Source organism: Myotis myotis, unplaced genomic scaffold (assembly GCF_014108235.1).
Source record: "Myotis myotis isolate mMyoMyo1 unplaced genomic scaffold, mMyoMyo1.p scaffold_m19_p_1, whole genome shotgun sequence".
Classification (NCBI taxonomy): domain Eukaryota; kingdom Metazoa; phylum Chordata; class Mammalia; order Chiroptera; family Vespertilionidae; genus Myotis; species Myotis myotis.
The window spans coordinates 188974605-188991336 of NW_023416313.1; positions in this window are offsets into that span (position 1 = coordinate 188974605).

Below are 16732 nucleotides of genomic sequence, written 5' to 3' on the forward strand. Positions count from 1 at the left end.
TGCTCAGTGGCTGGAGCGTTGGCCTGTGGACTGAGGGGTCCCAGGTTCAATTGCAGTCAAGGGCATGTGCCTGGATTGTGGGCTCAATCCCCAGTAGGAGGTGTGCAGGAGGCAGCCAATCAATGATTCTCTCTCATTATTGATGTTTCTATCTCTCTCTCCCTCTCCCTTCCTCTCTGAAATCAATAAAAAAAATTTTTTTTTAAAGGCACTGTACCTTAATGTGTTTTAAAAGGACCCAAGCAATTTGAAAACAGCAAAATACAAGTGGCAAAGTGCTTGTGTGAAAGTGGAGATATTACTCCCAAGGTCGGGGACTGATGGAAAAGATGGCAAATCCAGCATCAGGGCCAAGCCAGGCTGGAAGCAGGATGACTCTGAACTCCCATTTCAGCGAGCTCCCGAAGCCCCGTGTTTAAGCAGGCGTGGTAGGCAGTGAGGGGGTTCCCAGGCCCCTCTTCCCCCTCAGTGCAGTGGTCTGAGCACCTCACCCGTGTATCCCAACCAGTGTGCCCAGGGTTCTATCCCAGAATTTGTATTTAAAGGGAACCGTACTTTCCTTGCTTTTCATGTTCAACCCTAGAATAATAATAATGATAATAATAATAATAATAAATTTACTTCATTCTAAACCAAGAACATACTAATGACCTTTCCCAAATGAATGAAGTGCCCGTAGCCCACAATATGAATCTAAATCAATTCCTCTCCTAGCAGGAAAAACAAACAAATACAACTTCCCAGGAAGGTGAACGCCAGAGGGGACTCTGAAGGGCTCCGGGGGCGCCGCCAGTGTCCAGCGGTTGATCTTTTAGAAAAGTAAACAGCCCTTTCCTTGCTGGTTTCTGAGCAGTTTGCTGAGGGACACGCACCAGGTTTCAACAACACACTGTTGCGAGGCCGGGCACCGAGTGCTCTGCGTGAAGGGCAAATCCGCGCTGTTGCGGGGTGTGCGGCCACATATGGCGCAGATGCCTGCTGCTTGCAAAGCACTGCAGTGCAGTTAAAAGACTTTCTGAGACTTGGCAATATTGTTAATTCCTTTGCCATTTTATATGAGCAAGAGGACTAATTAGCATGGGCTTTATAGAGTTATATCTAAATGCATATGTTTTGGGTTAGATATTTCTTTTTACTAGATTAGTCAGACTCCTTCCCCTCTGCGAGGGCCGCCTCGCGGGAGTCATTTGTGCCGCCTGAATGCCTCTTGTTTGCGGAGTGTGTTATCCAGGGCCGACACCAGAACCGCTGGCAGCGGGGCGACCGTGTCCTTACCTTGCACTGTTACTTTTGAGGAAGAAATCAGAAGGAAATGGGTAGGGATTTAGAATACAGTGGCAGGCTCGGTCACAGAATGTCTTTTGTTTTTGTCCATCCTTCAAATGACTTTTTAAAAACAGACTTCTTTTCCCTATTGCATATTGCTTTGTTTTCATGCTTTTAGAGAAAAAGAGAGAAAGTTCTTTTCAGCAGGGCATCTTTTAATGAAGCTCAGAATAGCCCTGCAGAGCGACTTATTCTGACCTCTTCAGTGTTCAGATCGGAGCCGACGAGGGTCCCAGCTCTTCCTTCTGTCAATTAAGCCATAATTAGCACAAGAGTTTTTCTGGGATACTTTGGTGACCTTGGAAGTGCAGGATATTCCTGAAATAGAAGTTTTCACAATTTTCTTTCTTGCTGCTCATGTAATGAGGGTAGTTGGCGTTACTCGTCCCCCAGCACTGGGCCTAGCACAGGGAGGCGCAGGGAAGCGCATGGTAGAATCAATAAAATGTTTATCTTGGTGCTGGGCCCTCGTCTTAGCTGCGTGGGGCTCACGGAGCTGCTCATTAACAGAGTCATTCCAGGCTCCCACCTCAAAGTTATGATTTGATGGGTCAGAGAAACGGGCAGGAATCCCTATTTTTAACCCCTATCCTGATGGATTTGGAAGCAGGTGCCCTCTGTGCCTCACACATTGGGGGAAAAAAGTGCTCTGGGGGTATGGCATTTCAGAAATTTCGAGGAAAAGTTTCTGGAAGCAAGCTTAGCTCCTATTTCCATCCATGCCCATCGCCTCCTCTGAGGATCCCCCACGATGGCTCCCTCCCTACGCACTGTTGCTCTGGCAATGTCTCCAGTGCCACTCCCCAGCCTTCCACGTCCTGACCACAGCCAAGCCCATGTGCTGCAGACCAGATTCTTTTTTAAAAAAATATATATTTTTATTGATTTCAGAGAGGAAGGGAGAAGGAGAGAGAGAATCATTGATCAGCTGCCTCCTGCACGCCCCACACTGGGGATCGAACCTGCAACCTGGGCATGTGCCCTGACCGGGAAACGAACCGTGACCTCCTGGTTCATAGGCGGATGCTCAGCCACTGAGCCACTCCAACTGGACGGCAGACCAGACTCTTGCTGTTCCTCTGGAGCCACCTGCAAGCAGCAAGACTGGATGGCACCCCTTGGTCTTACCCTGGCACGTAACTTACCCGGTGGCCAGGGTGCCTGAGACTTACCAGCCTGGTGGAGGCGACCTTTGCAGGCACCCGTGCTGTGTGCTTGACACAAGACACTGAATAAGGTTAGTGTATAAATGAGGTGATGCATTTAAACTTCTTAGCCCTGCTCAGGGTATATCACACATGTTCTATTCATTGCAGATGTTTTTTCTCTCTCCATGGATTGTGAGCTTTGTGAGGGTTTGGACTGTGCCCCATGCTGGGGAGTCTCTGAACCAGATTTTCCAAGGGGTGGAGCCAGAGCTGACATTCACCTGCAAGTCAGACATCAGTCTGACCTGGTCATGAAATAACCAAATAGCAAAACCCCAGAGAGGCATCCAGCGGGCAGTTGTTAGCCACAGCGGGTGCCTGCCGCCCAGAGGGGTGCTGACATTGAGACATAGGAGTAGCTGTGCACAGAGGCCTCCTGCACAGGCTCAGCAGGACAAGGGCATCTTCCCACTCCGAAGCAGAACCCCCTCTCTGGACCACTGTTCCTAACTGGCAGGCTGTGCAGGGGCGTGCTAAGTGAGAGTTTTGCTGTCTATAGTAGCATAAATGCGTGCAGTGGTAAGCAGGAGTGGAGGAGCCAAACACTGGAAATGTAGCAGCGGCAGAATATAATTTACAATCTAAACTGGCCACTGCAGGCAGAAACGAAGCACTTTCTCTTGCTTTGCCAGCTCTGATTCTCTTGCTCCTTAGGGCACTCGGTGGCACGGCCTGAGGAGGAGAGAAGCTGTGGCATAGCCTGTCAAGCTTGTGGGAAACAGGACATCAAGCCGGGGCACAGGGCAGGACGCCTTCCTTTGAAAATCACTGGTTACCCCGACTGAGCGTGGCTTAAAGCAGAGGAAAACTCGCTCATCACGAGGAGTCGGTGGTCAGCAGTTTCAGAGTTTGTTCAGCTGGTCAGCCCTCTGGGTTGGTGATTCTTTAATTCTTTTGGTCTTTTTGTTGAGGTCGCAAGATGGTCATCACAGCTCTGAGACCCCAGCAAGGCTCTAAGAGGGAAGGGAAAAGCTTTCTCCCTTTCTACCCCCACCCATCAGCCACTCTCTGCCCTCTCTCTACCTATCTCCTTCTCTCCTTTTCAGTCTCTCTGTTCTCCTCCTCCTCTCCTTCCTCTCTCCCTATTTTGTCTGGGAGAAAAATCCTTTCCAGAAGCTTCCAAAAGATTTACCCAATTATTTTTCTTTGACTAGAACCAACTTATATGCTCACCTCCAAACCAATCACTAGCCAATGACTATGGGGTTACCATTTTGATTTAAACCTATCATGGCTTTTTTCTAGGGTCTAGGGAGGGGCTCCCTTTTTGGAGCCTGTAGCTGCCTGAATTTTATCAAGATTCAATAAGCTAAGTAAGAAGAGAAGAATGACTATTAGGTAGGCAGCTGTATTAGCTTTCTAGGATGTCATAACAAAGAACCACAAACTGGGTGGCTTAACTAGTAGAAATTTGTCTTGCAGTTCTGGAGGCTAGAAGTTCAAGGTCAGGGTGTTGGCAGGGTGGACGCCTTCTGAGGGCTGGAAGGAAGAATCTGTTCCTCGCCTCTTTCCCAGATTCTGGTGACTTGCCAGCTGTCTTTGGTGTTTCTTGGCAAGTGGGAGTGTCACCTTGCTATCTGCCTTCATCTTTATGTGGCGTTGTCCCTGTGTGTGTCTGTGTCCAAATTCCCCCTTTTATAAGGTCACCCGTCATAATGGATCAGGGCCCACCCTATTCCAATATGACCTCATTTTAATTATGACCCTATTTCCAAATAAGGTCACATTCTGGCATACTGAGGACTTTAACACATGCATTTTGGGGGAGACGATTGAACCCGTACCAGTGGTCAGTAGTGTCTGCCACATAAAGTGGTTCAGTTGACCCGATCATGACAACCTCAGTTATTCTACTTTCTTGTTTGCGCTTAGCATTTAATTCTGTCTAAAGAGAACTTGTGTTCTTTAAATGTCACAGAATAAAAAAGAAAGCAATTGGAAAGGGTGAGCCCTAGAAACTTCAAAGAACATAAAAAATTAAAAATATCATCACTGTCATTAGCCTCATCATCAATCTATCCACTTATGCGTCTACCGACTTCCTTGCAGTGGAAAACCACAGCCGCTCCTCTAGCAAATCCTACGAAAGCCTCACATAGACATCTAAGAAGCAATAACACTGCGTAGTTACTAAACTCCATACTCATGAGGATCATTAAGTAACTCTAATCATTTATGAAATTTAGTCTAGTGGAGTCATAAAATTGATTTTTCAAACATTTATATTCATTATTTAAACATTTCCCCACCCCCAGAGTTGGCCATGGAGAGCACACAGAGAAGCCAGTTTATGCATTTCAGACATTTTGGGGCTACATATATGTCAACATTTATAAATATTTAAAATATTTATATTTTAGATACCTTTTAGAGCTATCAACATAGTTATGTAACAGTCTTCTCTTAAAGTAACGGAATCTGTTTACGCCCATGTTTTATTTCAATGGAAAGCTCACTTCAAAGAAGACAAGAGCATGACATTTCTCCCTAAAATCTTTTTTAAAACGTTGTTAAGAGGTCAAATAAAGATCACAAAGCACCCTGAGATGTGATTATTTTGAGCTCCTTGCAATACCTTTTCAGTCACCACCTCTGTTGTCTGGTGCTTTCTGACGGATGCTCATGGATTGTGGGGCAGAGAGGGAGAAGAAGGCGCCAGCCGTGCCCTGTGTCTGACTCGGTGGGAGATGTGAGGTGGGTGGGAGGAGGCTGTAGCTGCCTGAATGATATCAAGACCGCTAATCTGACGGGCTCAGGGAAGGCCTGCATGGCAGTCTTGCAAACTCAAAGACCTAAAGTAACCACAAAGGATGGTCTGAAATTAAAACTTTAACTAAAAGCAATTATGGTGGGGAGTCAAATCCTAGGCCGGCATCTTCCCTGACAAAGGTCAATCTTTACCTTAACTGAGCCTATTGTTTTTTGCATCTGCGATAACATAATCGTTGGAACGTTAAAGCAATTTTCCTTTTTCTGGGACCCGTCAAAGGACAGGCACTGCTCTCAGAGACCACAAATCCCCTCATTGTTATTGAGTTACTTGTTGGCTGTTAACTATCCTGCACCCACCTAAGTAAAAGAAGTCTGTGTCTGTCATTTTACTTTTTATCCAATCCCTGAGGTTTCTTCGCTTTGCTTTCTCCCACCTCCCTAACCCCGTGGTCGGCAAACTGTGGCTTGCGAGCCACATGCGGCTCTTTGGCCCTTTGAGTGTGGCTCTTCCACAAAATACCACGTGCGGGTGTGCATACAGTGCGATTGAAACTTCGTGGTCCCTGCGCAGAAGTCGGTTTTCGGCCTGGGCGAGTCTATTTTGAAGAAGTACTGTTGATATTTGGCTCTGTTGACTAATGAGTTTGCCGACCACGGCTAACCTATCACCAATGGAGTTCATGGAACCCACTTACGTCTCCTCCTTTGAATGAAATGTATAAAACAAGGTGAAAAACCACCATCTCCAGAGCATTATCTTGATAGGTTGAGATTCCACTTCCTGGCGATTGTTGACAGTTTGGCTTAAATAAACTCACAAAACTTTTTTTTTTTTTTATTGCTTAAAGTATTACAAAGGGTATTACATATATCTCCTTTTTTTCCCCCCTGCCCTTGACAATCCCCTGGCCTCCCCTACTCCCCAGTGTCTTATGTCCATTGGTTATGCTTATATGCATGCATACAAGTCCTTCGGTTGATCTCTTACCCTCCTCCCTCCTGCCCCCCAACCCTCCCTGGCCTTCCTGCTGCAGTTTGACAATCTGTTTGAGGCTGCTCTGCCTCTGTATCTATTATTGTTCAAAAGTTTATAATGGTCTTTATTATCCATAAATGAGTGAGATCATGTGGTATTTTTCCTTCATTGACTGGCTTATTTCACTTAGCATAATGCTCTCCAGTTCCATCCATGCCGTTGCAAATGGTAAGAGTTCCTTCTTTTTTACAGCAGCATAGTATTCCATCGTGTAGATGTACCACAGTTTTCTAATCCATTCATCTACTGATGGGCACTTAGGCTGTTTCCAGATCTTAGCTATGGTGAATTGTGCTGCTATGAACATAGGGGTGCATATATCCTTTCTGATTGGTGTTTCTGGTTTCCTGGGATATATTCCTAGAAGTGGGATCACTGGGTCAAATGGGAGTTCCATTTTTAGTTTTTTGAGGAAACTCCATACTGTTCTCCACAGTGGCTGCATCAGTCTGCATTCCCACCAGCAGTGCATGAGGGTTCCCTTTTCTCCACATCCTCTCCAGCACTTGTCGTTTGTTGATTTGTTGATGATAGCCAGCCTGACAGGTGTGAGATGGTACCTCATTGTTGTTTTGATTTGCATCTCTCGGATGATTAGTGATTTTGAGCATGCTTTCATATGTCTCTTGGCTTTCTGAATGTCCTCCACAAAACTTCTTTACAGGTTTGAGTGGTTTTTGCGTTAAAGGTTGTTTGGGGTGACGCCCAGCCCAGTTCAGGAGGTGCTGTGCCCACGTCGTGAACCTGGGAAGGGGCTGGAGCTTCACCTCCAGCCGCTGGGCTCTGCTGCACTCTGTGCGTGGGCTGTCTCCTTCCTAAGCGATGTTATGCAAGCGAGGTCTCTGCCCAGTGAAACTGCTCTCGGTGACTGATAGCCAGCGCCTCTCCTTTGGCTGGGCTGCCAAGAAAGGGTCTGGACTTTGGCAAAAGTATATCTGCTCCAGCCCTTCCCCAGCAAGAGCAGATCTGCTAAAAATCTTTTCCTGGGCTATGCCCAGGGCCCGATCTGGACCCCGAGCCCAGGGAATTTGTATTGAGTTCCCCTCTTCCCAGCTGCCTGCCGTCTGTCACATTCAGGATTCACCAGTTGCTTTAATTGCTCCTGCTTCCATCAGACCTCACTCTGCTCTAGCAGCCACCTGAGCTCAAAGAGCATCCATTTACTATAAATTTTTAAAAATTAAGGTGAAATTCACTCAGTTAACCATTTTAAAGTGGACAGTTCAGTGGCATTTATACATCACAGTGTTGTGCAGCCACCAACTCTGTCTAGTTCCAAAGCGTTTTCATCACCCGACCAGAAACCTGTACCCATTAAACGGTCACTCCCCGTTCTTCCCTCCACCCTCGACCTCCCAGGCCCTGCCAACCGGTAATTTGGTTTCTATCTCTGTGGATTTACCTCTTCTGCATATCTCCTATAAGTGGATTCATACAGTACATGGCCTTTTGTGTTTGGTTTCTTACACTGAACATATTTTTGTTCAAGGTTTATCCATACTGTAGCATGTGCCAGTACTTCATTCCTTTTTATGGCCGAATACCATTCTAAGGTATGGCTCTACCACACTTTATCCTGTGGATGAATGTTTGCATAGCTTCCCTCCTCTGGCAGAGAACCATAGGCTAAAATCATTAACCATCTCTCTCTCTCTCTCTCTCTCTCTCTCTCTCTCTCTCTCTCTAAATATATATATATATATATATATATATATATATATATATATATATATATATATATATGCCTAATATGCAAATTGTCTCCTTGGGAGTTCGATCAGGAGACTGGGAGTTCGCTCGCTCGCTGTGACATGCGCTGACCACCAGGGGGTGGCATGGGATGAAGGAAGGCCCCGGCCAGCAAGCAGAAGGCCCCGATCGGCCCTGATCACCAGCCAGGCCTAGGGACCTTTACCCGTGCATGAATTTCGTGCACTGAGCCTCTAGTGGACTCATAAGATTCTTAAAAAGGTGGCACATGCAGTGTCTGGACCCTGGGGTTCTGAGCTTCAACTGCTCCAGGAAGTATTTGCCTGTCACTTTTTCAAAGGACTTTATGGCTCTATTGGCCACCAGCTTGGGACCCACAGCCCTTGCCACAGGGGTGTTCTTCCTCTTATCAGCAGCACGTGTACATCTACCGGGTGAATGAGTCTTGTCTTCCTTTCAATGTGCTTCCACGTCTCTCTTGCAGGTGGTCCCGTAAGCCGGCCTCGGGGTTATTTTTGCAGTTAGATTTTTCCAGGACTCCAGGCACAGCACTCAGATTTGGAGGCTCTGACATATCCCAGCAATGGGTCTGGCTCTTTTTGGCATTTAAGTTTCCCTCACTTGAAAGTGGGGCCCGTGGGAATGTTAAACTGCCTCATGGTTTTATAAATGCCCAGTGCTAAAACACACACACACACACACACACACACACACACACACACACACACACACAACTATCTGCAAAATGGAAGGCCTAGGTGAGTGTGATTTTTAAAAACCTCAGCTGTTGGGCTCCCCATGGCTGAGGGCAAGAACAAACCGCGCCCCCGCTGGGCTGTGAATGGCAGGCCATAATTCTTCTTGGCTCTTTTGCTGACTCCACAAGCCAATGGAGCCTTGTCTTAAGTTTTATAATGTCATCAGGACCCCCGTTGATGTTATAGCCCACATCTGCCTACGAATTCTCCTGTCCCGTACATCGAGTGATCTCCCATAAGGCTGTCCCCTGGATGGCCAGTCCTTGGGATGGCCATGTGTTTTGGCTTACTTTCTCTGTCAAGACAGTTTGGGATCGCCTGAAGTGACCCTATACATTTATAAAGCCCCAATCTGCTGACATGATTAAGTGATGCCTCTTTAAATGTGCAGAATGTTTTTGTACCGTGAAGCGCCACCGGGACTTGATGACATGTGGGGAAACCGCTGCCAGCTGCATAGCGTCTTTGGGGGCCCCCTGGGCCTCTCGCTCCCCACATCACCGATGCCCTGTCCAGCTCGTACGGGTAGCATGTTGTAAGAGTCAGAAGAACACAGCACAAAGGAAAAGGTTTGAGCTCCTTTGTAGATGAAAGAAAAATTTATCCTACCCCTCCCCGCCTAAACATGCCTAATGAGGTAGAAACAAAAACCTATAAAGCTTTCCTGTCACATGGCGGCTTGGTTCACCTGTTTATTCAGGCTTTTCCTGAGGCTGGGGTGACTGACATGTGGGTGTGATGGAAAGGCCTCGTGGCTGACGACTGGGCCACTGTGATAGAGGACCGTGCCTGTCAGCTCAGAGCTGTGGGAGGGGGATGTTTTCATGTAACGTCTTTGTGCAGCCTCAGGAGAAAAAGAGCCCAGGGAAATCTACCCTCTCCCAAGCCACACTGGGGGCACAAGGCGAAGACAGACCCCTTTCTTCCCCCTCCCCCCTCTGTCCAACTCTCCCCCATCAGCACTGCCCCAATCTGCTCACAAGCAAAACCAAGCAGAAATTCTCCCTGCTGCTGCCCTCCACGTCATCACCAGGGCACCTTCCTGAAAGAACGGGAGGGCCAGCTTCCAGAATTCCCAGGCAACGTGCTCCGCAGGGCCTTCCACCTGTGACCTGCAGTGGAAGGAATTTTGGGCCTTGTGCCCACAGGCTGATGGCACAAAGTGAACCGGCATTGAGAACAGGGTGGGGGATCCCATCAATAAACAGGAGGAAGTAAGATTCGTGACTGCTCTGGTGGCATGATTGCACGGGGAGGTCTGTCTGTACTGGGAATTATACCCCCACAGGGGCTCACCCATGGTGCAGCCGCAGTCCTCTCCTTGCCCGGCCCCTCTCCCTCTGTGTGCCTGCCTTTTATGGCCAAAAGGCCCACTGTTGTCCAACAAGCGTACATCAGGATGGTCTACTCTGGACAAAAGCAATCAACAAGCAGTGCCATCTCAACCCCTGAGGTCCTTGGGCTCTGGATGGACGGAGGCAAGGTTGGCGGGGAGGCACCCAGCACTTGGCAATCACCTCCCTGCACTGGCCCAGGCCCCTGCCTGCCCTTCTGCAGGCTGACGTTTTATCCTCCCCACTGTCCTGGGAAGTATTTTGCTCCTTTGCTGCTCTTTGAAGATTTGAGGTAGTTAACAAAAGTGCTTACAATCCAAAAGGAAACCAATAAAAACTTGATGGGGAGATGTGGAGTGAGGCAAAGCATGGAGGGAATAATAAGCCACCTGGAGATGCACACGCACCAGTAGCGTTGCTGGAGCTGGCCATGAATTTGGCCCTGGGTTTCCCAGGAGCCAAGACAGAAGGAATAACAATTTATAATTAGGAAAGTTAAACAACACATGTAGTAAGTGGAGGAGCCAGGATTTGAACCCAGGTTTGTCTGTTGGCAAAGCTCATTCCTTCATTCACTCATTTACAGGCTGGGACTTCTGCTATGGTCTTGAGTGGTGGCTAAGGCCCAAGTCTGAAACAATAAACTAAGCACAAGTCCTGAAGGTTTGGGTGAGTCATTCCCATCTGCCTTCCCACTTGTCCCTCCCAGGTTACATGGGAAGAGGCCTGGGAGGCAAGGAGAGGGCTGGTGTTCTTGCCATTTAGGCCGATCGTGTGGTGAGAGGCAGGTATCCAAGCCTGGGAAGGCTGCTTTCCCTTCCTCTATGCCAGGGGTCCTCAAACTTTTTAAACAGGGGGCCAGTTCACTGTCCCTCAGACCGTTGGAGGGCCAGACTATAGTTTTAAAAAAAACTATGAACAAATTCCTATGCACACTGCACATATCTTATTTTGAAGTAAAAAAACAAAACGGGAACAAGTACAATATTTGTACTTGCATGTGGCCCGCGGGCCGTAGTTTGAGGACCCCTGCTCTATGCCATGTGCAAAGCCTGGAGACCAGTGAGCGGGGAAGCTGGTTGGTGGAGGTTTGCTGAGCTGCAGAGCCACAGGCTCACCTGTGCTGTCCCCCAAATTCAGCATGATGAAGGAGTCCTTGGAAGGCCAGCCTGAATCCCTGAAGATGACAAAACCTGCACGTAAACACCGCTGCCCACGTTGGCCTGGAGAGTTCAGAAGACAGACGGCCCTGGAGTTGCTGGTGCCTGTAAGACTTAGGGGATTGTGGGCAGTGTCCCTGGGAAGAGCAGGAAGCAACTCCCACCCTATCTTGTTCTTCACAGCCCTTGGAAGGTAGGAAAAGGACCCCTAAAGCCTATCTGTTTATTTGTTCGTTCTTAGAGAAATTACTTGGGCAGGTAAAAGCAAACAACAACAACAAAACACACACAAAAAACATCTTTAACTTGGAGATTTTGAGCAAGTTGCTGAAATCCACTGCTCCCAGTTTTGTCATCTATAAAATGGACACAGGATGTGTCTCATAGGCCTGGCTCATACGGGACAGTCAAAGTGTGATGTGGAATCAGCTTCCTGTGCTATTTCTTTCATCCTTTTTCTTGCTTGCTTGTTCTGAGTCCATTTAGTCTTTAGTAATTCCCAAGACATCCTGTTCCCAAGGATTGCAGCCCACTCTCTGTAGGCCTATTGGTTAGAATCTTCAAGCTCTCAAGGGCTTCTGACTCAGCAGCCTAGAGAGGAGCATAGGAAGATGAAGTTTTATTTCATTTCATTTTATTTTTTTAATTAAATCTTTATTGTTCAGATTATTACATTAGTTACTCTTTTTTCCCACCATAACTCCCCTCCTCCCAGTTCCCACCCTACCCTCCACCCTCACTCCCCACCCACTGTCCTCATCCATAGGTGCACGATTATTGTCCAGTCTCTTCCCTCACCCCACACCCCTTTCCCCCCCGAAAGAATAGTCAGTCCATTCCCTTTCTATGTCCCTGATTCTATTACAATCACCAGTTCATACTGTTCATCAGATTATTTATTCCCTTGATTTTTTTCTTAATTAAATCTTTATTGTTCAGATTATTACATTTGTTCCTCTTTTTTCCCCCCATAACTCCCCTCCTCCCAGTTCCCACCCCACCATCCGCCCTCACTCCCCACCCACTGTCCTCATCCATAGGTGCACGATTTTTGTCCAGTTTCTTCCCGCATCATCCATACCCCTTTCCCCCCCAAGAATAGTCAGTCCATTCCCTTTCTATGTCCCTGATTATATTATGATCACCAGATTATTTATTCACTTGATTCTTAGATTCACTTGTTGATAGATGCATGTTTGTTGTTCATAATTTGTATCTTTACCTTTTTCTTCTTCTTCCTCTTCTTAAAGGATACCTTTCAGCATTTCATATAATACTGGTTTGGTGGTGATGAACTCCTTTAGCTTTTCCTTATCTGTGAAGCTCTTTATCTGACCTTCAGTTCTGAATGATAGCTTTGCTGGATAAAGTAATCTTGGTTGTAGGTTCTTGGTATTCATCACTTTGAATATTTCTTGCCATTCCCTTCTGGTCTGCAAAGTTTCTGTTGAGAAATCAGCTGACAGTCGTATGGGTACTCCCTTGTAGGTAACTGAGTTTCTTTCTCTTGCTGCTTTTAAGATTCTCTCTTTGTCTTTTGCTCTTGGCATTTTAATTATGATGTGTCTTGGTGTGGTCCTCTTTGGATTCCTTTTGTTTGGGGTTCTCTGAGCTTCCTGGACTTGTAAGTCTGTTTCTTTCACCAGGTGGGGGAAGTTTTCTGTCATTATTTCTTCAAATAGGTTTTCAATATCTTGCTCTCTCTCATCTTCTGGCACCCCTATAATTCTGATGTTGGTACGTTTGAAGCTGTCCCAGAGGCTCCTTACACTATCTTCGTATTTTTGGATTCTTTTTTCATTTTGCTTATCCGGTTGGGTGTTTTTTGCTTCTTCGTATTTCAAATCTTTGACTTGATTCTTGTGCTCCTCTGGTCTGCTGTTGGGAGTCTGTATAATGTTCTTTATTTCAGTCCGTGTATGCTTAATTTCTAGTTGGTCCTTTATCACAACATCGAGGGTCTCATTAGATTTCTTGAGGATCTCACTACATTTATCGGCGGTCTCACCAGTCTTTTCGAAGGCCTTATTAAATTTATTGGCGGCTTCTAGACAGTTCTTTAAAGACCTTAAAAGTGTGGTTTTGAACTCTATATCCAGCAGTTTGCTTTCCTCCCATTCTGTTGTTTGTGTCCTGTTTCTTTGTCTTGGCATTTTTTATGCTTCGCTGTGTCGATAGAGTAGCTTTCTGTGCTAAGTGTTCCAATTACCTGAGGTAGACACTCTTGGTGCACCCCCTTGTGGGCTTTGTGCACAGTCTTGTTGTAGTTAAGCCTTGATTGTTGTATTTATCACTGTGAGGAATTGACCTCCAGGCCAATTGGCTGTGAGAATCAGCTGTGTCTGCAGTGGGAGAACTTCTGTGCTGGAGACACCCCTCTGGGGCTAGACTTGCTTCGATGGGGCTTTGGTGCTCACTGAGTCTGCCCCCTGAGTGTGTCTTTTATGGTTCCACGGAGCTGCAAACTGGATGGTCCCACTTTGACCTCTGGGCTTCTTGGCTCCTGGATCTCTAGGGAGGTGCTAATCTAGCCTTTGCCTGAGGCTCTCCAGTAAAAGCCTCCCTGCAGGGCTTGATTGGGGCGGGTCCCACAGGATCAACAGGGCGGGGTTAGCAATTATGGCTGCTCTCAGTCTTGCCCTCAGAGGCTCTGCTTCTCAGTGTCCCAGTAATCGCTGCAAGCCCCACGGAGAGAAAGCTGCCCTAGGGTTCTGAGCGATGCCAGACAGTCCCGCTTCTCCTGTATGAGTCTGGGTCCCTAGAGACTCGCCCGGGACTGGAGTTCAGAGCCTGAGACTCCCTCCCAATTGAAACAGACAACTGCGCCCTCAGCCACCAGCCCGCTCCGCACGCACTCCTCACCTTAGTATTTTACTTCAGCACTGCGCCTCCTCTGAGTCTCGGTATGCTTTTCTCTTTCCTCCTAGTTGTAGAAGTTCCACTCAGCCAGCCTTCCTGTGGTTCTGGATGATGTCCGTTCTGTCTTTTAGTTGTATTTTTGAAGTGGTTGTTTGAGGCAGCAATCTCCGGTGTTTACCTATGCCGCCATCTTGGTTTCCTCCGGAAGATGAAGTTTTAAAAGCTTCCTAGGTGCCGGGCCGGTATGGCCGAGTGGTTGAGTGTTGACCTATGAGCCAGGAGGTCAGGGTTTGATTCCTGGTCAGGGCACATGCCAGTGTGGGACGTGCAGGACACAGCCCATCAGGGATTCTCTCGCATCATTGATGTTTCTGTCTCTCTCTCCCTCTCCCTTCCTCCCTGAAATCAATAAAAACATATTTTATTAAAAGAAGCTTCCCAAGTGATTCTGATTTAGAACCAGATGCTAGCACTTTGGCCTCAGGCTATACTTGAAGACTGATTTTTGTGGCCTTTGAAAGCTTGAACAGGGTGTTACCTACTCCTTGTTCAAATATCACTCCTCTGGTTCTACAAAATGTGTGAAATTCCCACAAGTCTCTCACCTTTGCCTGGAAGGCAAAGTTATTTCAAAAGGTGGGTGCTGATTACCTGCTAAGGCTCCAGCCCAGACTGGTTGATCAGATTAGCTCCCACCCACCTCTCAGGTCCTGGAAGGAAGGGCTGGTATAGAGCCCTTTGATGAGCAAGAGAGTGAGGATGGTTCCAAGCCCAGGAATTCTGCCTGGGAGACCAGAACCTGGCTCTGAGAAGCTAGGGGACAGCCACCAAGAAGGGAGAATGAGGAATGAGGAAGGAAGACAGTAATCCCTCACTTAATACGTATTTACATTATTAATATTTTTTAAACTTTTTATTTTGGTATAATTTCAGACTTACAAAAGAAGTTGCAAACAGCACAAAGGTTTCTTATGCCCTTTACTCAGCTTCTTCAGATATTTACCTCTTAGAAACCATAGTCCAATGATCAAAACCAAGAAATGAACACTGATATGATTAATTAACCTACAGATTAATTCTGCAGAATTAAATTCAAATTTAATTGCAAATTAAATTATTTAAACTTCTCCAGTCGTCTCATTGAGGTTCTTTTTTTGGTTCTGGATCCAACCCAGGATCCCATAGTACATTTAGTTCTCAAATTTCCTCCGCCTCCTTGAACCCGGAACAGCTCCTCAGGATGTCTGTCTTTTGTGGCTGATGCTTTTGAAGAGAGCTTCTAGTTATTTGGTAGAATGCCCACCAGTTGGGGCTTGTCTGATGTCTTCTCACAATGAGACTGAGGTTATTCATATTGGCAAGAATATCCCAAGAGATGATGTTTTTGTCTTGGGACGTCTTAGGAGGTGGTAGAAGATTAGACGGTTGCTTTTTAATTTCTTTTCCCCAGCAAAGCACCTTTGTAGAAAATAGAACCATTTTAACAGCGGACAAGCAATTTTAGCAATCACAGAGAAGAAGCGAGGCTCCCCCCTGAGCCTGTGCTCTGGGGCACCCTGCTGTGCTATCCTGCACACCTTAACCTGCGGGCTCAGCGTCTCCTTGCACACCCTTCCTTTGTCAAGCTTGTCTGCCTGGTGTGTGTGTGTGGTCTTCTCTTAGGGAGGCGAAGTATGGAAAATATTTCTACAATCTTTCATGAAAACAGGTCCAAAATGTACTAAAACTGTGGCTATGGCCTATACTTAAGCACAGTTTTCTTTGGGAAGCAAATTCGATGTCATAAGAATTGAAATGTGGTTGAAGAAACAAAAGAAATTTATACTTCTGTGTGTGTGATATTTGTCAGTAAAAAAAATTTAAACTAAGTACGGAAAAGGCAGTTATTGATATTACAATGTTAGCTCATGTACCAACGGGGTAGGAAAGAAATACTTCAAAATAGTATAGGGAGGGAGGAGCCCAAGAGGGACTGCGAGAGAGAGGAGAGCCAGAACGCCTTTTTGCCTGCCCTGCACAGTTAGAGGTCATGTACTCTTAGGATGACCTTGCTAGAGTGACAGTATCCAGAAGGTGCTTGTGTTACATGGGTACATCTCTCGTCTTGCTTCGATTTTAACGGAGAAAATGTATTCAGAGAGTCAAAGATGAACTTCAATTTATACTTGTTTGTCCATTTGGTGCTGGAGAAAAAAATAACCAGAGAATAGGAGGCCTTTATTCTTTGATTTTAATGCCAATGCCCCTATTTTTGGAGAAAATCATATTTACTCAATTTAAAAGAGAAAAACAAAAGAGGAAAGGATAACCCCAATTTGACAAATTCCATTTGCAAAAGACTCTGTTTCTAAATAAGGTCACATTCTGTGGTTCCAGGTGAACATGACTTGTGGGGGGACGCTATTGAGCCCAATATGCTCGAGACCCATATGGCCAGTTTCCTTTTAGACTTTTCTTTGTGGATGTACCACTGGTGTCTCCAACTCAACATATCAAACAGGGAGATTGTTACTTCACCATGTTTATATGTATTTACTCTCCTTTATTATGTGGACTGACACCAGCACCCTAACTGGGTCTCAGGCAGTTCTGGATAGCCTCGGGAGGCGTTTCAGGGAGCTAAGGGTGT